Below are 25,044 nucleotides of genomic sequence, written 5' to 3' on the forward strand. Positions count from 1 at the left end.
GGAAACCAAACTCCAGGTAGTGAAACGAGCACACCAGTATGGGAGTTGTGCATGTGGACAGTTTCAAGCAGCAGCTCTTTGTGGACACTTGGAGACAGCGCTGTGAAAAAATTTCCTACGAAGAGGGATTGGGCCAAAGTTGAAAGACGTACCAAAACCAACCCTAAAGAACTTAGCCAAACAATGAATGTTGCAATAAGCTCCTGCAGCCAAGGTGCTTCTATGACACAACTCCCGAACAGGTAGCTGCATTCTGCACAGTACAAAATACAAATGAATTCCAGGCTGAATACTCACTCCAGAAGGATGAAATGCATGTGTTTCTCTCTGAACGAACACTCAGCCACTAGGCTTTTGCTTGCTCCTTCAAAGTCTTTGTAGAAACGTGTGTTTTCACGGCTGGAATACGTTTGGGATGCATTGTTTCAATCTCTGCAAGCCTCACGTTGTTTCTTAGACAATGTGGAAAAACAAGGAGTATGTGTCCCAAATCTCTTCTAATCCATAAAAACGCAAACTGCATCACTCTTGCTCAAACACGCTCTTTCTCCTAATGTGTTGAGAACTTTCAAGAAACCAAAAAAGAAGGGCATTTTGCACTGAAATTCAGACAGGTAAGTACAATAGGACATTTCTATTGTTTGCAGAGTTCAAAAGCATGATTGACTTCATGTTCTCGATGAAAGCTTACTTTTCCAAGTGATCTGAAGTAGGACTTTCACAAAAAGATGTGTTTGCGTGTCTGTGGTGAAAGGAGCTCTAAGTTGTGTATTCAGTGCTAGAGAGTGACACACTCTACATAGGCTACACAGCGTTTGGAGAGCACGAACATGCTTCAAACTGAAACTGCTACAAGCTGTATGTAGCATGCAGAAAGAAGGCTTGTCATTTCAAAGAAAGAAGAGGAAACCAAACTCCAGGTAGTGAAACGAGCACACCAGTATGGGAGATGTGCATGTGGACAGTTTCAAGCAGCAGCTCTTTCTGGACACTTGGAGACAGCGCTGTGAAAAAATTTCCTACGAAGCGGGATTGGGCCAAAGTTGAAAGACCTTCCAAAACCAACCCTAAAGAACTTAGCCAAACAATGAATGTTGCAATAAGCTCCTGCAGCCAAGGTGCTTCTATGACACAACTTCCGAACAGGTTGCTACATTCTGCACACTACAAAATACAAATGAATTCCAGGCTGAATACTCACTCCAGAAGGATGAAATGCATGTGTTTCTCTCTGAAAGAACACACAGCCACTACGCTTTTCCTTGCTCCTTCAAAGTCTTTGTAGATACGTGTCTTTTCACTGCTGCAGTACGTTTTGGGATGCATTGTTTCAATCTCTCGCAAGCCTCACGTTGTTTCTTATACAATGTGGAAAAACAAGGAGTATGTGTCCCAAATCTCTTGTAATCCATAAAAACGCAAACTGCATCACTCTTGCTCAAACACGCTCTTTCTCCTAATGTGTTGAGAACTTTCAAGAAACCAGAAAAGAAGGGCATTTTGCAGTGAAATTCAGACGGGTATGTACAACAGGACATTTCTATTGTTTGCAGAGTTCAAAACCATGATTGACTTCATGTTCTCGATGAAACCCTTACTTTTCCAAGTGATCTGAAGTAGGACTTTCACAAAAAGATGTGTTTGCGAGTCTGTGGTGAAAGGCGCTCTAAGTTGTGTATTCAGTGCTGGAGAGTGACACACTCTACATAGGTTACACAGCGTTTGGAGAGCACGAACATGCTTCAAACTGAAACTGCTACAAGCTGTGTGTAGCATGCAGAAAGAAAGCCTGTCATTTCAAAGAAGGAAGAGGAAACCAAACTCCAGGTAGTGAAACGAGCACACCAGTATGGGAGTTGTGCATGTGGACAGTTTCAAGCAGCAGCTCTTTGTGGACACTTGGAGACAGCGCTGTAAAAAAATTTCCTATGAAGCGGGATTGGGCCAAAGATGAAAGACCTTCCAAAACCAACCCTAAAGAACTTAGCCAAACAATGAATGTTGCAATAAGCTCCTGCAGCCAAGGTGCTTCTATGACACAACTTCCGAACAGGTTGCTACATTCTGCACAGTACAAAATACAAATGAATTCCAGGCTGAATACTCACTCCAGAAGGATGAAATGCATGTGTTTCTCTCTGAAAGAACACACAGCCACTACGCTTTTCCTTGCTCCTTCAAAGTCTTTGTAGATACGTGTCTTTTCACTGCTGCAGTACGTTTTGGGATGCATTGTTTCAATCTCTGCAAGCCTCACGTTGTTTCTTAGACAATGTGGAAAAACAAGGAGTATGTGTCCCAAATCTCTTGTAATCCATAAAAACGCAAACTGCATCACTCTTGCTCAAACACGCTCTTTCTCCTAATGTGTTGAGAACTTTCAAGAAACCAGAAAAGAAGGGCATTTTGCAGTGAAATTCAGACGGGTATGTACAATAGGACATTTCTATTGTTTGCAGAGTTCAAAAGCATGATTGACTTCATGTTCTCGATGAAACCCTTACTTTTCCAAGTGATCTGAAGTAGGACTTTCACAAAAAGATGTGTTTGCGAGTCTGTGGTGAAAGGCGCTCTAAGTTGTGTATTCAGTGCTGGAGAGTGACACACTCTACATAGGTTACACAGCGTTTGGAGAGCACGAACATCCTTCAAACTGAAACTGCTACAAGCTGTGTGTAGCATGCAGAAAGAAGGCTTGTCATTTCAAAGAAAGAAGAGGAAACCAAACTCCAGGTAGTGAAACGAGCACACCAGTATGGGAGTTGTGCACGTGGACAGTTTCAAGCAGCAGCTCTTTCTGGACACTTGGAAACAGCGCTGTGAAAAAATTTCCTACGAAGAGGGATTGGGCCAAAGTTGAAAGACCTTCCAAAACCAACCCTAGAGAACTTAGCCAAACAATGAATGTTGCAATAAGCTCCTGCAGCCAGGTGCTTCTATGACACAACTCCCGAACAGGTAGCTACATTCTGCACAGTACAAAATACAAATGAATTCCAGGCTGAATACTCAGTCCAGAAGGATGAAATGCATGTGTTTCTCTCTGAACGAACACTCAGCCACTAGGCTTTTGCTTGCTCCTTCAAAGTCTTTGTAGAAACGTGTGTTTTCACGGCTGGAATACGTTTGGGATGCATTGTTTCAATCTCTGCAAGCCTCACGTTGTTTCTTAGACAATGTGGAAAAACAAGGAGTATGTGTCCCAAATCTCTTCTAATCCATAAAAACGCAAACTGCATCACTCTTGCTCAAACACGCTCTTTCTCCTAATGTGTTGAGAACTTTCAAGAAACCAGAAACGAAGGGCATTTTGCACTGAAATTCAGACAGGTAAGTACAATAGGACATTTCTATTGTTTGCAGAGTTCAAAAGCATGATTGACTTCATGTTCTCGATGAAAGCTTACTTTTCCAAGTGATCTGAAGTAGGACTTTCACAAAAAGATGTGTTTGCGTGTCTGTGGTGAAAGGAGCTCTAAGTTGTGTATTCAGTGCTAGAGAGTGACACACTCTACATAGGCTACACAGCGTTTGGAGAGCACGAACATGCTTCAAACTGAAACTGCTACAAGCTGTATGTAGCATGCAGAAAGAAGGCTTGTCATTTCAAAGAAAGAAGAGGAAACCAAACTCCAGGTAGTGAAACGAGCACACCAGTATGGGAGATGTGCATGTGGACAGTTTCAAGCAGCAGCTCTTTGTGGACACTTGGAGACAGCGCTGTGAAAAAATTTCCTACGAAGCGGGATTGGGCCAAAGTTGAAAGACCTTCCAAAACCAACCCTAAAGAACTTAGCCAAACAATGAATGTTGCAATAAGCTCCTGCAGCCAAGGTGCTTCTATGACACAACTTCCGAACAGGTTGCTACATTCTGCACACTACAAAATACAAATGAATTCCAGGCTGAATACTCACTCCAGAAGGATGAAATGCATGTGTTTCTCTCTGAAAGAACACACAGCCACTACGCTTTTCCTTGCTCCTTCAAAGTCTTTGTAGATACGTGTCTTTTCACTGCTGCAGTACGTTTTGGGATGCATTGTTTCAATCTCTCGCAAGCCTCACGTTGTTTCTTATACAATGTGGAAAAACAAGGAGTATGTGTCCCAAATCTCTTGTAATCCATAAAAACGCAAACTGCATCACTCTTGCTCAAACACGCTCTTTCTCCTAATGTGTTGAGAACTTTCAAGAAACCAGAAAAGAAGGGCATTTTGCAGTGAAATTCAGACGGGTATGTACAACAGGACATTTCTATTGTTTGCAGAGTTCAAAAGCATGATTGACTTCATGTTCTCGATGAAACCCTTACTTTTCCAAGTGATCTGAAGTAGGACTTTCACAAAAAGATGTGTTTGCGAGTCTGTGGTGAAAGGCGCTCTAAGTTGTGTATTCAGTGCTGGAGAGTGACACACTCTACATAGGTTACACAGCGTTTGGAGAGCACGAACATGCTTCAAACTGAAACTGCTACAAGCTGTGTGTAGCATGCAGAAAGAAAGCCTGTCATTTCAAAGAAGGAAGAGGAAACCAAACTCCAGGTAGTGAAACGAGCACACCAGTATGGGAGTTGTGCATGTGGACAGTTTCAAGCAGCAGCTCTTTGTGGACACTTGGAGACAGCGCTGTAAAAAAATTTCCTATGAAGCGGGATTGGGCCAAAGATGAAAGACCTTCCAAAACCAACCCTAAAGAACTTAGCCAAACAATGAATGTTGCAATAAGCTCCTGCAGCCAAGGTGCTTCTATGACACAACTCCCGAACAGGTAGCTGCATTCTGCACAGTACAAAATACAAATGAATTCCAGGCTGAATACTCACTCCAGAAGGATGAAATGCATGTGTTTCTCTCTGAACGAACACTCAGCCACTAGGCTTTTGCTTGCTCCTTCAAAGTCTTTGTAGAAACGTGTGTTTTCACGGCTGGAATACGTTTGGGATGCATTGTTTCAATCTCTGCAAGCCTCACGTTGTTTCTTAGACAATGTGGAAAAACAAGGAGTATGTGTCCCAAATCTCTTCTAATCCATAAAAACGCAAACTGCATCACTCTTGCTCAAACACGCTCTTTCTCCTAATGTGTTGAGAACTTTCAAGAAACCAAAAAAGAAGGGCATTTTGCACTGAAATTCAGACAGGTAAGTACAATAGGACATTTCTATTGTTTGCAGAGTTCAAAAGCATGATTGACTTCATGTTCTCGATGAAAGCTTACTTTTCCAAGTGATCTGAAGTAGGACTTTCACAAAAAGATGTGTTTGCGTGTCTGTGGTGAAAGGAGCTCTAAGTTGTGTATTCAGTGCTAGAGAGTGACACACTCTACATAGGCTACACAGCGTTTGGAGAGCACGAACATGCTTCAAACTGAAACTGCTACAAGCTGTATGTAGCATGCAGAAAGAAGGCTTGTCATTTCAAAGAAAGAAGAGGAAACCAAACTCCAGGTAGTGAAACGAGCACACCAGTATGGGAGATGTGCATGTGGACAGTTTCAAGCAGCAGCTCTTTGTGGACACTTGGAGACAGCGCTGTGAAAAAATTTCCTACGAAGCGGGATTGGGCCAAAGTTGAAAGACCTTCCAAAACCAACCCTAAACAACTTAGCCAAACAATGAATGTGGCAATAAGCTCCTGCAGCCAAGGTGCTTCTATGACACAACTCCCGAACAGGTAGCTGCATTCTGCACAATACAAAATACAAATGAATTCCAGGCTGAATACTCACTCCAGAAGGATGAAATGCATGTGTTTCTCTCTGAACGAACACTCAGCCACTAGGCTTTTGCTTGCTCCTTCAAAGTCTTTGTAGAAACGTGTGTTTTCACGGCTGGAATACGTTTGGGATGCATTGTTTCAATCTCTTGCAAGCCTCACGTTGTTTCTTAGACAATGTGGAAAAACAAGGAGTATGTGTCCCAAATCTCTTCTAATCCATAAAAACGCAAACTGCATCACTCTTGCTCAAACACGCTCTTTCTCCTAATGTGTTGAGAACTTTCAAGAAACCAGAAACGAAGGGCATTTTGCACTGAAATTCAGACAGGTAAGTACAATAGGACATTTCTATTGTTTGCAGAGTTCAAAAGCATGATTGACTTCATGTTCTCGATGAAAGCTTACTTTTCCAAGTGATCTGAAGTAGGACTTTCACAAAAAGATGTGTTTGCGTGTCTGTGGTGAAAGGAGCTCTAAGTTGTGTATTCAGTGCTAGAGAGTGACACACTCTACATAGGCTACACAGCGTTTGGAGAGCACGAACATGTTTCAAACTGAAACTGCTACAAGCTGTATGTAGCATGCAGAAAGAAGGCTTGTCATTTCAAAGAAAGAAGAGGAAACCAAACTCCAGGTAGTGAAACGAGCACACCAGTATGGGAGATGTGCATGTGGACAGTTTCAAGCAGCAGCTCTTTCTGGACACTTGGAGACAGCGCTGTGAAAAAATTTCCTACGAAGCGGGATTGGGCCAAAGTTGAAAGACCTTCCAAAACCAACCCTAAAGAACTTAGCCAAACAATGAATGTTGCAATAAGCTCCTGCAGCCAAGGTGCTTCTATGACACAACTTCCGAACAGGTTGCTACATTCTGCACACTACAAAATACAAATGAATTCCAGGCTGAATACTCACTCCAGAAGGATGAAATGCATGTGTTTCTCTCTGAAAGAACACACAGCCACTACGCTTTTCCTTGCTCCTTCAAAGTCTTTGTAGATACGTGTCTTTTCACTGCTGCAGTACGTTTTGGGATGCATTGTTTCAATCTCTCGCAAGCCTCACGTTGTTTCTTAGACAATGTGGAAAAACAAGGAGTATGTGTCCCAAATCTCTTGTAATCCATAAAAAGGCAAACTGCATCACTCTTGCTCAAACACGCTCTTTCTCCTAATGTGTTGAGAACTTTCAAGAAACCAGAAAAGAAGGGCATTTTGCAGTGAAATTCAGACGGGTATGTACAACAGGACATTTCTATTGTTTGCAGAGTTCAAAAGCATGATTGACTTCATGTTCTCGATGAAACCCTTACTTTTCCAAGTGATCTGAAGTAGGACTTTCACAAAAAGATGTGTTTGCGAGTCTGTGGTGAAAGGCGCTCTAAGTTGTGTATTCAGTGCTGGAGAGTGACACACTCTACATAGGTTACACAGCGTTTGGAGAGCACGAACATGCTTCAAACTGAAACTGCTACAAGCTGTGTGTAGCATGCAGAAAGAAAGCCTGTCATTTCAAAGAAGGAAGAGGAAACCAAACTCCAGGTAGTGAAATGAGCACACCAGTATGGGAGTTGTGCATGTGGACAGTTTCAAGCAGCAGCTCTTTGTGGACACTTGGAGACAGCGCTGTAAAAAAATTTCCTATGAAGCGGGATTGGGCCAAAGATGAAAGACCTTCCAAAACCAACCCTAAAGAACTTAGCCAAACAATGAATGTTGCAATAAGCTCCTGCAGCCAAGGTGCTTCTATGACACAACTTCCGAACAGGTTGCTACATTCTGCACAGTACAAAATACAAATGAATTCCAGGCTGAATACTCACTCCAGAAGGATGAAATGCATGTGTTTCTCTCTGAAAGAACACACAGCCACTACGCTTTTCCTTGCTCCTTCAAAGTCTTTGTAGATACGTGTCTTTTCACTGCTGCAGTACGTTTTGGGATGCATTGTTTCAATCTCTGCAAGCCTCACGTTGTTTCTTAGACAATGTGGAAAAACAAGGAGTATGTGTCCCAAATCTCTTGTAATCCATAAAAACGCAAACTGCATCACTCTTGCTCAAACACGCTCTTTCTCCTAATGGGTTGAGAACTTTCAAGAAACCAGAAAAGAAGGGCATTTTGCAGTGAAATTCAGACGGGTATGTACAATAGGACATTTCTATTGTTTGCAGAGTTCAAAAGCATGATTGACTTCATGTTCTCGATGAAACCCTTACTTTTCCAAGTGATCTGAAGTAGGACTTTCACAAAAAGATGTGTTTGCGAGTGTGTGGTGAAAGGCGCTCTAAGTTGTGTATTCAGTGCTGGAGAGTGACACACTCTACATAGGTTACACAGCGTTTGGAGAGCACGAACATGTTTCAAACTGAAACTGCTACAAGGTGTGTGTAGCATGCAGAAAGAAAGCCTGTCATTTCAAAGAAGGAAGAGGAAACCAAACTCCAGGTAGTGAAACGAGCACACCAGTATGGGAGTTGTGCATGTGGACAGTTTCAAGCAGCAGCTCTTTGTGGACACTTGGAGACAGCGCTGTGAAAAAATTTCCTACGAAGAGGGATTGGGCCAAAGTTGAAAGACGTACCAAAACCAACCCTAAAGAACTTAGCCAAACAATGAATGTTGCAATAAGCTCCTGCAGCCAAGGTGCTTCTATGACACAACTTCCGAACAGGTTGCTACATTCTGCACAGTACAAAATACAAATGAATTCCAGGCTGAATACTCACTCCAGAAGGATGAAATGCATGTGTTTCTCTCTGAAAGAACACTCAGGCACTAGGCTTTTCCTTGCTCCTTCAAAGTCTTTGTAGATACGTGTCTTTTCACTGCTGCAGTACGTTTTGGGATGCATTGTTTCAATCTCTAGCAAGCCTCACGTTGTTTCTTAGACAATGTGGAAAAACAAGGAGTATGTGTCCCAAATCTCTTGTAATCCATAAAAACGCAAACTGCATCACTCTTACTCAAACACGCTCTTTCTCCTAATGTGTTGAGAACTTTCAAGAAACCAGAAAAGAAGGGCATTTTGCAGTGAAATTCAGACGGGTATGTACAACAGGACATTTCTATTGTTTGCAGAGTTCAAAAGCATGATTGACTTCATGTTCTCGATAAAACCCTTACTTTTCCAAGTGATCTGATTAGGACTTTCACAAAAAGATGTGTTTGCGTGTCTGTGGTGAAAGGAGCTCTAAGTTGTGTATTCAGTGCTAGAGATTGACACACTCTACATAGGCTACACAGCGTTTGGAGAGCACGAACATGCTTCAAACTGAAACTGCTACAAGCTGTGTGTAGCATGCAGAAAGAAGGCTTGTCATTTCAAAGAAAGAAGAGGAAACCAAACTCCAGGTAGTGAAACGAGCACACCAGTATGGGAGTTGTGCATGTGGACAGTTTCAAGCAGCAGCTCTTTGTGGACACTTGGAAACAGCGCTGTGAAAAAATTTCCTACGAAGCGGGATTGGGCCAAAGTTGAAAGACCTTCCAAAACCAAGCCTAAAGAACTTAGCCAAACAATGAATGTTGCAATAAGCTCCTGCAGCCAAGGTGCTTCTATGACAAAACTCCAGAACAGGTAGCTGCATTCTGCACAGTACAAAATACAAATGAATTCCAGGCTGAATACTCACTCCAGAAGGATGAAATGCATGTGTTTCTCTCTGAAAGAACACTCAGCCACTAGGCTTTTCCTTGCTTCTTCAAAGTCTTTGTAGATACGTGTCTTTTCACTGCTGCAATACGTTTTGGGATGCATTGTTTCAATCTCTCGCAAGCCTCACGTTGTTTCTTAGACAATGTGGAAAAACAAGGAGTATGTGTCCCAAATCTCTTGTAATCCATAAAAACGCAAACTCATCACTCTTGCTCAAACACGCTCTTTCTCCTAATGGGTTGAGAACATTCAAGAAACCAGAAAAGAAGGACATTTTGCAGTGAAATTCAGACAGGTATGTACAACAGGACATTTCTATTGTTTGCAGAGTTCAAAAGCATGATTGACTTCATGTTCTCGATGAAACCCTTACTTTTCCAAGTGATCTGAAGTAGGACTTTCACAAAAAGATGTGTTTGCGAGTCTGTGGTGAAAGGCGCTCTAAGTTGTGTATTCAGTGCTGGAGAGTGACACACTCTACATAGGTTACACAGCGTTTGGAGAGCACGAACATGTTTCAAACTGAAACTGCTACAAGCTGTGTGTAGCATGCAGAAAGAAAGCCTGTCATTTCAAAGAAGGAAGAGGAAACCAAACTCCAGGTAGTGAAACGAGCACACCAGTATGGGAGTTGTGCATGTGGACAGTTTCAAGCAGCAGCTCTTTGTGGACACTTGGAGACAGCGCTGTGAAAAAATTTCCTACGAAGAGGGATTGGGCCAAAGTTGAAAGACGTACCAAAACCAACCCTAAAGAACTTAGCCAAACAATGAATGTTGCAATAAGCTCCTGCAGCCAAGGTGCTTCTATGACACAACTCCCGAACAGGTAGCTGCATTCTGCACAGTACAAAATACAAATGAATTCCAGGCTGAATACTCACTCCAGAAGGATGAAATGCATGTGTTTCTCTCTGAACGAACACTCAGCCACTAGGCTTTTGCTTGCTCCTTCAAAGTCTTTGTAGAAACGTGTGTTTTCACGGCTGGAATACGTTTGGGATGCATTGTTTCAATCTCTGCAAGCCTCACGTTGTTTCTTAGACAATGTGGAAAAACAAGGAGTATGTGTCCCAAATCTCTTCTAATCCATAAAAACGCAAACTGCATCACTCTTGCTCAAACACGCTCTTTCTCCTAATGTGTTGAGAACTTTCAAGAAACCAAAAAAGAAGGGCATTTTGCACTGAAATTCAGACAGGTAAGTACAATAGGACATTTCTATTGTTTGCAGAGTTCAAAAGCATGATTGACTTCATGTTCTCGATGAAAGCTTACTTTTCCAAGTGATCTGAAGTAGGACTTTCACAAAAAGATGTGTTTGCGTGTCTGTGGTGAAAGGAGCTCTAAGTTGTGTATTCAGTGCTAGAGAGTGACACACTCTACATAGGCTACACAGCGTTTGGAGAGCACGAACATGCTTCAAACTGAAACTGCTACAAGCTGTATGTAGCATGCAGAAAGAAGGCTTGTCATTTCAAAGAAAGAAGAGGAAACCAAACTCCAGGTAGTGAAACGAGCACACCAGTATGGGAGATGTGCATGTGGACAGTTTCAAGCAGCAGCTCTTTGTGGACACTTGGAGACAGCGCTGTGAAAAAATTTCCTACGAAGCGGGATTGGGCCAAAGTTGAAAGACCTTCCAAAACCAACCCTAAACAACTTAGCCAAACAATGAATGTGGCAATAAGCTCCTGCAGCCAAGGTGCTTCTATGACACAACTCCCGAACAGGTAGCTGCATTCTGCACAATACAAAATACAAATGAATTCCAGGCTGAATACTCACTCCAGAAGGATGAAATGCATGTGTTTCTCTCTGAACGAACACTCAGCCACTAGGCTTTTGCTTGCTCCTTCAAAGTCTTTGTAGAAACGTGTGTTTTCACGGCTGGAATACGTTTGGGATGCATTGTTTCAATCTCTTGCAAGCCTCACGTTGTTTCTTAGACAATGTGGAAAAACAAGGAGTATGTGTCCCAAATCTCTTCTAATCCATAAAAACGCAAACTGCATCACTCTTGCTCAAACACGCTCTTTCTCCTAATGTGTTGAGAACTTTCAAGAAACCAGAAACGAAGGGCATTTTGCACTGAAATTCAGACAGGTAAGTACAATAGGACATTTCTATTGTTTGCAGAGTTCAAAAGCATGATTGACTTCATGTTCTCGATGAAAGCTTACTTTTCCAAGTGATCTGAAGTAGGACTTTCACAAAAAGATGTGTTTGCGTGTCTGTGGTGAAAGGAGCTCTAAGTTGTGTATTCAGTGCTAGAGAGTGACACACTCTACATAGGCTACACAGCGTTTGGAGAGCACGAACATGTTTCAAACTGAAACTGCTACAAGCTGTATGTAGCATGCAGAAAGAAGGCTTGTCATTTCAAAGAAAGAAGAGGAAACCAAACTCCAGGTAGTGAAACGAGCACACCAGTATGGGAGATGTGCATGTGGACAGTTTCAAGCAGCAGCTCTTTCTGGACACTTGGAGACAGCGCTGTGAAAAAATTTCCTACGAAGCGGGATTGGGCCAAAGTTGAAAGACCTTCCAAAACCAACCCTAAAGAACTTAGCCAAACAATGAATGTTGCAATAAGCTCCTGCAGCCAAGGTGCTTCTATGACACAACTTCCGAACAGGTTGCTACATTCTGCACACTACAAAATACAAATGAATTCCAGGCTGAATACTCACTCCAGAAGGATGAAATGCATGTGTTTCTCTCTGAAAGAACACACAGCCACTACGCTTTTCCTTGCTCCTTCAAAGTCTTTGTAGATACGTGTCTTTTCACTGCTGCAGTACGTTTTGGGATGCATTGTTTCAATCTCTCGCAAGCCTCACGTTGTTTCTTAGACAATGTGGAAAAACAAGGAGTATGTGTCCCAAATCTCTTGTAATCCATAAAAACGCAAACTGCATCACTCTTGCTCAAACACGCTCTTTCTCCTAATGTGTTGAGAACTTTCAAGAAACCAGAAAAGAAGGGCATTTTGCAGTGAAATTCAGACGGGTATGTACAACAGGACATTTCTATTGTTTGCAGAGTTCAAAACCATGATTGACTTCATGTTCTCGATGAAACCCTTACTTTTCCAAGTGATCTGAAGTAGGACTTTCACAAAAAGATGTGTTTGCGAGTCTGTGGTGAAAGGCGCTCTAAGTTGTGTATTCAGTGCTGGAGAGTGACACACTCTACATAGGTTACACAGCGTTTGGAGAGCACGAACATGCTTCAAACTGAAACTGCTACAAGCTGTGTGTAGCATGCAGAAAGAAAGCCTGTCATTTCAAAGAAGGAAGAGGAAACCAAACTCCAGGTAGTGAAACGAGCACACCAGTATGGGAGTTGTGCATGTGGACAGTTTCAAGCAGCAGCTCTTTGTGGACACTTGGAGACAGCGCTGTAAAAAAATTTCCTATGAAGCGGGATTGGGCCAAAGATGAAAGACCTTCCAAAACCAACCCTAAAGAACTTAGCCAAACAATGAATGTTGCAATAAGCTCCTGCAGCCAAGGTGCTTCTATGACACAACTTCCGAACAGGTTGCTACATTCTGCACACTACAAAATACAAATGAATTCCAGGCTGAATACTCACTCCAGAAGGATGAAATGCATGTGTTTCTCTCTGAAAGAACACACAGCCACTACGCTTTTCCTTGCTCCTTCAAAGTCTTTGTAGATACGTGTCTTTTCACTGCTGCAGTACGTTTTGGGATGCATTGTTTCAATCTCTGCAAGCCTCACGTTGTTTCTTAGACAATGTGGAAAAACAAGGAGTATGTGTCCCAAATCTCTTGTAATCCATAAAAACGCAAACTGCATCACTCTGTCTCAAACACGCTCTTTCTCCTAATGGGTTGAGAACTTTCAAGAAACCAGAAAAGAAGGGCATTTTGCAGTGAAATTCAGACGGGTATGTACAATAGGACATTTCTATTGTTTGCAGAGTTCAAAAGCATGATTGACTTCATGTTCTCGATGAAACCCTTACTTTTCCAAGTGATCTGAAGTAGGACTTTCACAAAAAGATGTGTTTGCGAGTCTGTGGTGAAAGGCGCTCTAAGTTGTGTATTCAGTGCTGGAGAGTGACACACTCTACATAGGTTACACAGCGTTTGGAGAGCACGAACATGTTTCAAACTGAAACTGCTACAAGGTGTGTGTAGCATGCAGAAAGAAAGCCTGTCATTTCAAAGAAGGAAGAGGAAACCAAACTCCAGGTAGTGAAACGAGCACACCAGTATGGGAGTTGTGCATGTGGACAGTTTCAAGCAGCAGCTCTTTGTGGACACTTGGAGACAGCGCTGTGAAAAAATTTCCTACGAAGAGGGATTGGGCCAAAGTTGAAAGACGTACCAAAACCAACCCTAAAGAACTTAGCCAAACAATGAATGTTGCAATAAGCTCCTGCAGCCAAGGTGCTTCTATGACACAACTCCCGAACAGGTAGCTGCATTCTGCACAGTACAAATTCAAATGAATTCCAGGCTGAATACTCACTCCAGAAGGATGAAATGCATGTGTTTCTCTCTGAACGAACACTCAGCCACTAGGCTTTTGCTTGCTCCTTCAAAGTCTTTGTAGAAACGTGTGTTTTCACGGCTGGAATACGTTTGGGATGCATTGTTTCAATCTCTGCAAGCCTCACGTTGTTTCTTAGACAATGTGGAAAAACAAGGAGTATGTGTCCCAAATCTCTTCTAATCCATAAAAACGCAAACTGCATCACTCTTGCTCAAACACGCTCTTTCTCCTAATGTGTTGAGAACTTTCAAGAAACCAAAAAAGAAGGGCATTTTGCAGCGAAATTCAGACAGGTATGTACAACAGGACATTTCTATTGTTTGCAGAGTTCAAAAGCATGATTGACTTCATGTTCTCGATGAAAGCTTACTTTTCCAAGTGATCTGAAGTAGGACTTTCACAAAAAGATGTGTTTGCGTGTCTGTGGTGAAAGGAGCTCTAAGTTGTGTATTCAGTGCTAGAGAGTGACACACTCTACATAGGCTACACAGCGTTTGGAGAGCACGAACATGCTTCAAACTGAAACTGCTACAAGCTGTATGTAGCATGCAGAAAGAAGGCTTGTCATTTCAAAGAAAGAAGAGGAAACCAAACTCCAGGTAGTGAAACGAGCACACCAGTATGGGAGATGTGCATGTGGACAGTTTCAAGCAGCAGCTCTTTGTGGACACTTGGAGACAGCGCTGTGAAAAAATTTCCTACGAAGCGGGATTGGGCCAAAGTTGAAAGACCTTCCAAAACCAACCCTAAACAACTTAGCCAAACAATGAATGTGGCAATAAGCTCCTGCAGCCAAGGTGCTTCTATGACACAACTTCCGAACAGGTTGCTACATTCTGCACAGTACAAAATACAAATGAATTCCAGGCTGAATACTCACTCCAGAAGGATGAAATGCATGTGTTTCTCTCTGAAAGAACACACAGCCACTACGCTTTTCCTTGCTCCTTCAAAGTCTTTGTAGATACGTGTCTTTTCACTGCTGCAGTACGTTTTGGGATGCATTGTTTCAATCTCTCGCAAGCCTCACGTTGTTTCTTAGACAATGTGGAAAAACAAGGAGTATGTGTTCCAAATCTCTTGTAATCCATAAAAACGCAAACTGCATCACTCTTGCTCAAACACGCTCTTTCTCCTAATGTGTTGAGAACTTTCAAGAAACCAGAAAAGAAGGGCATTTTGCAGTGAAATTCAGACGGGTATGTACAATAGGACATTTCTATTGTTTGCAGAGTTCAAAAGCATGATTGACTTCATGTTCTCGATGAAACCCTTACTTTTCCAAGTGATCTGAAGTAGGACTTTCACAAAAAGATGTGTTTGCGAGTCTGTGGTGAAAGGCGCTCTAAGTTGTGTATTCGGTGCTGGAGAGTGACACACTCTACATTGGTTACACAGAGTTTGGAGAGCACGAACATCCTTCAAACTGAAACTGCTACAAGCTGTGTGTAGCATGCAGAAAGAAGGCTTGTCATTTCAAAGAAAGAAGAGGAAACCAAACTCCAGGTAGTGAAACGAGCACACCAGTATGGGAGTTGTGCACGTGGACAGTTTCAAGCAGCAGCTCTTTCTGGACACTTGGAAACAGCGCTGTGAAAAAATTTCCTACGAAGCGGGATTGGGCCAAAGTTGAAAGACCTTCCAAAACCAACCCTAGAGAACTTAGCCAAACAATGAATGTTGCAATAAGCTCCTGCAGCCAGGTGCTTCTATGACACAACTCCCGAACAGGTAGCTACATTCTGCACAGTACAAAATACAAATGAATTCCAGGCTGAATACTCAGTCCAGAAGGATGAAATGCATGTGTTTCTCTCTGAACGAACACTCAGCCACTAGGCTTTTGCTTGCTCCTTCAAAGTCTTTGTAGAAACGTGTGTTTTCACGGCTGGAATACGTTTGGGATGCATTGTTTCAATCTCTGCAAGCCTCACGTTGTTTCTTAGACAATGTGGAAAAACAAGGAGTATGTGTCCCAAATCTCTTCTAATCCATAAAAACGCAAACTGCATCACTCTTGCTCAAACACGCTCTTTCTCCTAATGTGTTGAGAACTTTCAAGAAACCAGAAACGAAGGGCATTTTGCACTGAAATTCAGACAGGTAAGTACAATAGGACATTTCTATTGTTTGCAGAGTTCAAAAGCATGATTGACTTCATGTTCTCGATGAAAGCTTACTTTTCCAAGTGATCTGAAGTAGGACTTTCACAAAAAGATGTGTTTGCGTGTCTGTGGTGAAAGGAGCTCTAAGTTGTGTATTCAGTGCTAGAGAGTGACACACTCTACATAGGCTACACAGCGTTTGGAGAGCACGAACATGCTTCAAACTGAAACTGCTACAAGCTGTATGTAGCATGCAGAAAGAAGGCTTGTCATTTCAAAGAAAGAAGAGGAAACCAAACTCCAGGTAGTGAAACGAGCACACCAGTATGGGAGATGTGCATGTGGACAGTTTCAAGCAGCAGCTCTTTCTGGACACTTGGAGACAGCGCTGTGAAAAAATTTCCTACGAAGCGGGATTGGGCCAAAGTTGAAAGACCTTCCAAAACCAACCCTAAAGAACTTAGCCAAACAATGAATGTTGCAATAAGCTCCTGCAGCCAAGGTGCTTCTATGACACAACTTCCGAACAGGTTGCTACATTCTGCACACTACAAAATACAAATGAATTCCAGGCTGAATACTCACTCCAGAAGGATGAAATGCATGTGTTTCTCTCTGAAAGAACACACAGCCACTACGCTTTTCCTTGCTCCTTCAAAGTCTTTGTAGATACGTGTCTTTTCACTGCTGCAGTACGTTTTGGGATGCATTGTTTCAATCTCTCGCAAGCCTCACGTTGTTTCTTATACAATGTGGAAAAACAAGGAGTATGTGTCCCAAATCTCTTGTAATCCATAAAAACGCAAACTGCATCACTCTTGCTCAAACACGCTCTTTCTCCTAATGTGTTGAGAACTTTCAAGAAACCAGAAAAGAAGGGCATTTTGCAGTGAAATTCAGACGGGTATGTACAACAGGACATTTCTATTGTTTGCAGAGTTCAAAACCATGATTGACTTCATGTTCTCGATGAAACCCTTACTTTTCCAAGTGATCTGAAGTAGGACTTTCACAAAAAGATGTGTTTGCGAGTCTGTGGTGAAAGGCGCTCTAAGTTGTGTATTCAGTGCTGGAGAGTGACACACTCTACATAGGTTACACAGCGTTTGGAGAGCACGAACATGCTTCAAACTGAAACTGCTACAAGCTGTGTGTAGCATGCAGAAAGAAAGCCTGTCATTTCAAAGAAGGAAGAGGAAACCAAACTCCAGGTAGTGAAACGAGCACACCAGTATGGGAGTTGTGCATGTGGACAGTTTCAAGCAGCAGCCCTTTGTGGACACTTGGAGACAGCGCTGTAAAAAAATTTCCTATGAAGCGGGATTGGGCCAAAGATGAAAGACCTTCCAAAACCAACCCTAAAGAACTTAGCCAAACAATGAATGTTGCAATAAGCTCCTGCAGCCAAGGTGCTTCTATGACACAACTTCCGAACAGGTTGCTACATTCTGCACAGTACAAAATACAAATGAATTCCAGGCTGAATACTCACTCCAGAAGGATGAAATGCATGTGTTTCTCTCTGAAAGAACACACAGCCACTACGCTTTTCCTTGCTCCTTCAAAGTCTTTGTAGATACGTGTCTTTTCACTGCTGCAGTACGTTTTGGGATGCATTGTTTCAATCTCTGCAAGCCTCACGTTGTTTCTTAGACAATGTGGAAAAACAAGGAGTATGTGTCCCAAATCTCTTGTAATCCATAAAAACGCAAACTGCATCACTCTTGCTCAAACACGCTCTTTCTCCTAATGGGTTGAGAACTTTCAAGAAACCAGAAAAGAAGGGCATTTTGCAGTGAAATTCAGACGGGTATGTACAATAGGACATTTCTATTGTTTGCAGAGTTCAAAAGCATGATTGACTTCATGTTCTCGATGAAACCCTTACTTTTCCAAGTGATCTGAAGTAGGACTTTCACAAAAAGATGTGTTTGCGAGTGTGTGGTGAAAGGCGCTCTAAGTTGTGTATTCAGTGCTGGAGAGTGACACACTCTACATAGGTTACACAGCGTTTGGAGAGCACGAACATGTTTCAAACTGAAACTGCTACAAGGTGTGTGTAGCATGCAGAAAGAAAGCCTGTCATTTCAAAGAAGGAAGAGGAAACCAAACTCCAGGTAGTGAAACGAGCACACCAGTATGGGAGTTGTGCATGTGGACAGTTTCAAGCAGCAGCTCTTTGTGGACACTTGGAGACAGCGCTGTGAAAAAATTTCCTACGAAGAGGGATTGGGCCAAAGTTGAAAGACGTACCAAAACCAACCCTAAAGAACTTAGCCAAACAATGAATGTTGCAATAAGCTCCTGCAGCCAAGGTGCTTCTATGACACAACTCCCGAACAGGTAGCTGCATTCTGCACAGTACAAAATACAAATGAATTCCAGGCTGAATACTCACTCCAGAAGGATGAAATGCATGTGTTTCTCTCTGAACGAACACTCAGCCACTAGGCTTTTGCTTGCTCCTTCAAAGTCTTTGTAGAAACGTGTGTTTTCACGGCTGGAATACGTTTGGGATGCATTGTTTCAATCTCTGCAAGCCTCACGTTGTTTCTTAGACAATGTGGAAAAACAAGGAGTATGTGTCCCAAATCTCTTCTAATCCATAAAAACGCAAACTGCATCACTCTTGCTCAAACACGCTCTTTCTCCTAATGTGTTGAGAACTTTCAAGAAACCAAAAAAGAAGGGCATTTTGCACTGAAATTCAGACAGGTAAGTACAATAGGACATTTCTATTGTTTGCAGAGTTCAAAAGCATGATTGACTTCATGTTCTCGATGAAAGCTTACTTTTCCAAGTGATCTGAAGTAGGACTTTCACAAAAAGATGTGTTTGCGTGTCTGTGGTGAAAGGAGCTCTAAGTTGTGTATTCAGTGCTAGAGAGTGACACACTCTACATAGGCTACACAGCGTTTGGAGAGCACGAACATGCTTCAAACTGAAACTGCTACAAGCTGTATGTAGCATGCAGAAAGAAGGCTTGTCATTTCAAAGAAAGAAGAGGAAACCAAACTCCAGGTAGTGAAACGAGCACACCAGTATGGGAGATGTGCATGTGGACAGTTTCAAGCAGCAGCTCTTTGTGGACACTTGGAGACAGCGCTGTGAAAAAATTTCCTACGAAGCGGGATTGGGCCAAAGTTGAAAGACCTTCCAAAACCAACCCTAAAGAACTTAGCCAAACAATGAATGTTGCAATAAGCTCCTGCAGCCAAGGTGCTTCTATGACACAACTTCCGAACAGGTTGCTACATTCTGCACACTACAAAATACAAATGAATTCCAGGCTGAATACTCACTCCAGAAGGATGAAATGCATGTGTTTCTCTCTGAAAGAACACACAGCCACTACGCTTTTCCTTGCTCCTTCAAAGTCTTTGTAGATACGTGTCTTTTCACTGCTGCAGTACGTTTTGGGATGCATTGTTTCAATCTCTCGCAAGCCTCACGTTGTTTCTTAGACAATGTGGAAAAACAAGGAGTATGTGTTCCAAATCTCTTGTAATCCATAAAAACGCAAACTGCATCACTCTTGCTCAAACACGCTCTTTCTCCTAATGTGTTGAGAACTTTCAAGAAACCAGAAAAGAAGGGCATTTTGCAGTGAAATTCAGACGGGTATGTACAATAGGACATTTCTATTGTTTGCAGAGTTCAAAAGCATGATTGACTTCATGTTCTCGATGAAACCCTTACTTTTCCAAGTGATCTGAAGTAGGACTTTCACAAAAAGATGTGTTTGCGAGTCTGTGGTGAAAGGCGCTCTAAGTTGTGTATTCAGTGCTGGAGAGTGACACACTCTACATTGGTTACACAGAGTTTGGAGAGCACGAACATCCTTCAAACTGAAACTGCTACAAGCTGTGTGTAGCATGCAGAAAGAAGGCTTGTCATTTCAAAGAAAGAAGAGGAAACCAAACTCCAGGTAGTGAAACGAGCACACCAGTATGGGAGTTGTGCACGTGGACAGTTTCAAGCAGCAGCTCTTTCTGGACACTTGGAAACAGCGCTGTGAAAAAATTTCCTACGAAGCGGGATTGGGCCAAAGTTGAAAGACCTTCCAAAACCAACCCTAGAGAACTTAGCCAAACAATGAATGTTGCAATAAGCTCCTGCAGCCAGGTGCTTCTATGACACAACTCCCGAACAGGTAGCTACATTCTGCACAGTACAAAATACAAATGAATTCCAGGCTGAATACTCAGTCCAGAAGGATGAAATGCATGTGTTTCTCTCTGAACGAACACTCAGCCACTAGGCTTTTGCTTGCTCCTTCAAAGTCTTTGTAGAAACGTGTGTTTTCACGGCTGGAATACGTTTGGGATGCATTGTTTCAATCTCTGCAAGCCTCACGTTGTTTCTTAGACAATGTGGAAAAACAAGGAGTATGTGTCCCAAATCTCTTCTAATCCATAAAAACGCAAACTGCATCACTCTTGCTCAAACACGCTCTTTCTCCTAATGTGTTGAGAACTTTCAAGAAACCAGAAACGAAGGGCATTTTGCACTGAAATTCAGACAGGTAAGTACAATAGGACATTTCTATTGTTTGCAGAGTTCAAAAGCATGATTGACTTCATGTTTTCGATGAAAGCTTACTTTTCCAAGTGATCTGAAGTAGGACTTTCACAAAAAGATGTGTTTGCGTGTCTGTGGTGAAAGGAGCTCTAAGTTGTGTATTCAGTGCTAGAGAGTGACACACTCTACATAGGCTACACAGCGTTTGGAGAGCACGAACATGCTTCAAACTGAAACTGCTACAAGCTGTATGTAGCATGCAGAAAGAAGGCTTGTCATTTCAAAGAAAGAAGAGGAAACCAAACTCCAGGTAGTGAAACGAGCACACCAGTATGGGAGATGTGCATGTGGACAGTTTCAAGCAGCAGCTCTTTGTGGACACTTGGAGACAGCGCTGTGAAAAAATTTCCTACGAAGCGGGATTGGGCCAAAGTTGAAAGACCTTCCAAAACCAACCCTAAAGAACTTAGCCAAACAATGAATGTTGCAATAAGCTCCTGCAGCCAAGGTGCTTCTATGACACAACTTCCGAACAGGTTGCTACATTCTGCACACTACAAAATACAAATGAATTCCAGGCTGAATACTCACTCCAGAAGGATGAAATGCATGTGTTTCTCTCTGAAAGAACACACAGCCACTACGCTTTTCCTTGCTCCTTCAAAGTCTTTGTAGATACGTGTCTTTTCACTGCTGCAGTACGTTTTGGGATGCATTGTTTCAATCTCTCGCAAGCCTCACGTTGTTTCTTATACAATGTGGAAAAACAAGGAGTATGTGTCCCAAATCTCTTGTAATCCATAAAAACGCAAACTGCATCACTCTTGCTCAAACACGCTCTTTCTCCTAATGTGTTGAGAACTTTCAAGAAACCAGAAAAGAAGGGCATTTTGCAGTGAAATTCAGACGGGTATGTACAACAGGACATTTCTATTGTTTGCAGAGTTCAAAACCATGATTGACTTCATGTTCTCGATGAAACCCTTACTTTTCCAAGTGATCTGAAGTAGGACTTTCACAAAAAGATGTGTTTGCGAGTCTGTGGTGAAAGGCGCTCTAAGTTGTGTATTCAGTGCTAGAGAGTGACACACTCTACATAGGTTACACAGCGTTTGGAGAGCACGAACATGCTTCAAACTGAAACTGCTACAAGCTGTGTGTAGCATGCAGAAAGAAAGCCTGTCATTTCAAAGAAGGAAGAGGAAACCAAACTCCAGGTAGTGAAACGAGCACACCAGTATGGGAGTTGTGCATGTGGACAGTTTCAAGCAGCAGCTCTTTGTGGACACTTGGAGACAGCGCTGTAAAAAAATTTCCTATGAAGCGGGATTGGGCCAAAGATGAAAGACCTTCCAAAACCAACCCTAAAGAACTTAGCCAAACAATGAATGTTGCAATAAGCTCCTGCAGCCAAGGTGCTTCTATGACACAACTTCCGAACAGGTTGCTACATTCTGCACAGTACAAAATACAAATGAATTCCAGGCTGAATACTCACTCCAGAAGGATGAAATGCATGTGTTTCTCTCTGAAAGAACACACAGCCACTACGCTTTTCCTTGCTCCTTCAAAGTCTTTGTAGATACGTGTCTTTTCACTGCTGCAGTACGTTTTGGGATGCATTGTTTCAATCTCTGCAAGCCTCACGTTGTTTCTTAGACAATGTGGAAAAACAAGGAGTATGTGTCCCAAATCTCTTGTAATCCATAAAAACGCAAACTGCATCACTCTTGCTCAAACACGCTCTTTCTCCTAATGGGTTGAGAACTTTCAAGAAACCAGAAAAGAAGGGCATTTTGCAGTGAAATTCAGACGGGTATGTACAATAGGACATTTCTATTGTTTGCAGAGTTCAAAAGCATGATTGACTTCATGTTCTCGATGAAACCCTTACTTTTCCAAGTGATCTGAAGTAGGACTTTCACAAAAAGATGTGTTTGCGAGTCTGTGGTGAAAGGCGCTCTAAGTTGTGTATTCAGTGCTGGAGAGTGACACACTCTACATAGGTTACACAGCGTTTGGAGAGCACGAACATGTTTCAAACTGAAACTGCTACAAGCTGTGTGTAGCATGCAGAAAGAAAGCCTGTCATTTCAAAGAAGGAAGAGGAAACCAAACTCCAGGTAGTGAAACGAGCACACCAGTATGGGAGTTGTGCATGTGGACAGTTTCAAGCAGCAGCTCTTTGTGGACACTTGGAGACAGCGCTGTGAAAAAATTTCCTACGAAGAGGGATTGGGCCAAAGTTGAAAGACGTACCAAAACCAACCCTAAAGAACTTAGCCAAACAATGAATGTTGCAATAAGCTCCTGCAGCCAAGGTGCTTCTATGACACAACTCCCGAACAGGTAGCTGCATTCTGCACAGTACAAAATACAAATGAATTCCAGGCTGAATACTCACTCCAGAAGGATGAAATGCATGTGTTTCTCTCTGAACGAACACTCAGCCACTAGGCTTTTGCTTGCTCCTTCAAAGTCTTTGTAGAAACGTGTGTTTTCACGGCTGGAATACGTTTGGGATGCATTGTTTCAATCTCTGCAAGCCTCACGTTGTTTCTTAGACAATGTGGAAAAACAAGGAGTATGTGTCCCAAATCTCTTCTAATCCATAAAAACGCAAACTGCATCACTCTTGCTCAAACACGCTCTTTCTCCTAATGTGTTGAGAACTTTCAAGAAACCAAAAAAGAAGGGCATTTTGCACTGAAATTCAGACAGGTAAGTACAATAGGACATTTCTATTGTTTGCAGAGTTCAAAAGCATGATTGACTTCATGTTCTCGATGAAAGCTTACTTTTCCAAGTGATCTGAAGTAGGACTTTCACAAAAAGATGTGTTTGCGTGTCTGTGGTGAAAGGAGCTCTAAGTTGTGTATTCAGTGCTAGAGAGTGACACACTCTACATAGGCTACACAGCGTTTGGAGAGCACGAACATGCTTCAAACTGAAACTGCTACAAGCTGTATGTAGCATGCAGAAAGAAGGCTTGTCATTTCAAAGAAAGAAGAGGAAACCAAACTCCAGGTAGTGAAACGAGCACACCAGTATGGGAGATGTGCATGTGGACAGTTTCAAGCAGCAGCTCTTTGTGGACACTTGGAGACAGCGCTGTGAAAAAATTTCCTACGAAGCGGGATTGGGCCAAAGTTGAAAGACCTTCCAAAACCAACCCTAAACAACATAGCCAAACAATGAATGTGGCAATAAGCTCCTGCAGCCAAGGTGCTTCTATGACACAACTTCCGAACAGGTTGCTACATTCTGCACACTACAAAATACAAATGAATTCCAGGCTGAATACTCACTCCAGAAGGATGAAATGCATGTGTTTCTCTCTGAAAGAACACACAGCCACTACGCTTTTCCTTGCTCCTTCAAAGTCTTTGTAGATACGTGTCTTTTCACTGCTGCAGTACGTTTTGGGATGCATTGTTTCAATCTCTCGCAAGCCTCACGTTGTTTCTTAGACAATGTGGAAAAACAAGGAGTATGTGTTCCAAATCTCTTGTAATCCATAAAAACGCAAACTGCATCACTCTTGCTCAAACACGCTCTTTCTCCTAATGTGTTGAGAACTTTCAAGAAACCAGAAAAGAAGGGCATTTTGCAGTGAAATTCAGACGGGTATGTACAATAGGACATTTCTATTGTTTGCAGAGTTCAAAAGCATGATTGACTTCATGTTCTCGATGAAACCCTTACTTTTCCAAGTGATCTGAAGTAGGACTTTCACAAAAAGATGTGTTTGCGAGTGTGTGGTGAAAGGCGCTCTAAGTTGTGTATTCAGTGCTGGAGAGTGACACACTCTACATTGGTTACACAGAGTTTGGAGAGCACGAACATCCTTCAAACTGAAACTGCTACAAGCTGTGTGTAGCATTCAGAAAGAAGGCTTGTCATTTCAAAGAAAGAAGAGGAAACCAAACTCCAGGTAGTGAAACGAGCACACCAGTATGGGAGTTGTGCACGTGGACAGTTTCAAGCAGCAGCTCTTTCTGGACACTTGGAAACAGCGCTGTGAAAAAATTTCCTACGAAGCGGGATTGGGCCAAAGTTGAAAGACCTTCCAAAACCAACCCTAGAGAACTTAGCCAAACAATGAATGTTGCAATAAGCTCCTGCAGCCAGGTGCTTCTATGACACAACTCCCGAACAGGTAGCTACATTCTGCACAGTACAAAATACAAATGAATTCCAGGCTGAATACTCAGTCCAGAAGGATGAAATGCATGTGTTTCTCTCTGAACGAACACTCAGCCACTAGGCTTTTGCTTGCTCCTTCAAAGTCTTTGTAGAAACGTGTGTTTTCACGGCTGGAATACGTTTGGGATGCATTGTTTCAATCTCTGCAAGCCTCACGTTGTTTCTTAGACAATGTGGAAAAACAAGGAGTATGTGTCCCAAATCTCTTCTAATCCATAAAAACGCAAACTGCATCACTCTTGCTCAAACACGCTCTTTCTCCTAATGTGTTGAGAACTTTCAAGAAACCAGAAACGAAGGGCATTTTGC

The sequence above is a fragment of the Miniopterus schreibersii genome (assembly GCF_964146895.1).
Source record: "Miniopterus schreibersii genome assembly, chromosome: 12".
NCBI lineage: Eukaryota > Metazoa > Chordata > Mammalia > Chiroptera > Miniopteridae > Miniopterus > Miniopterus schreibersii.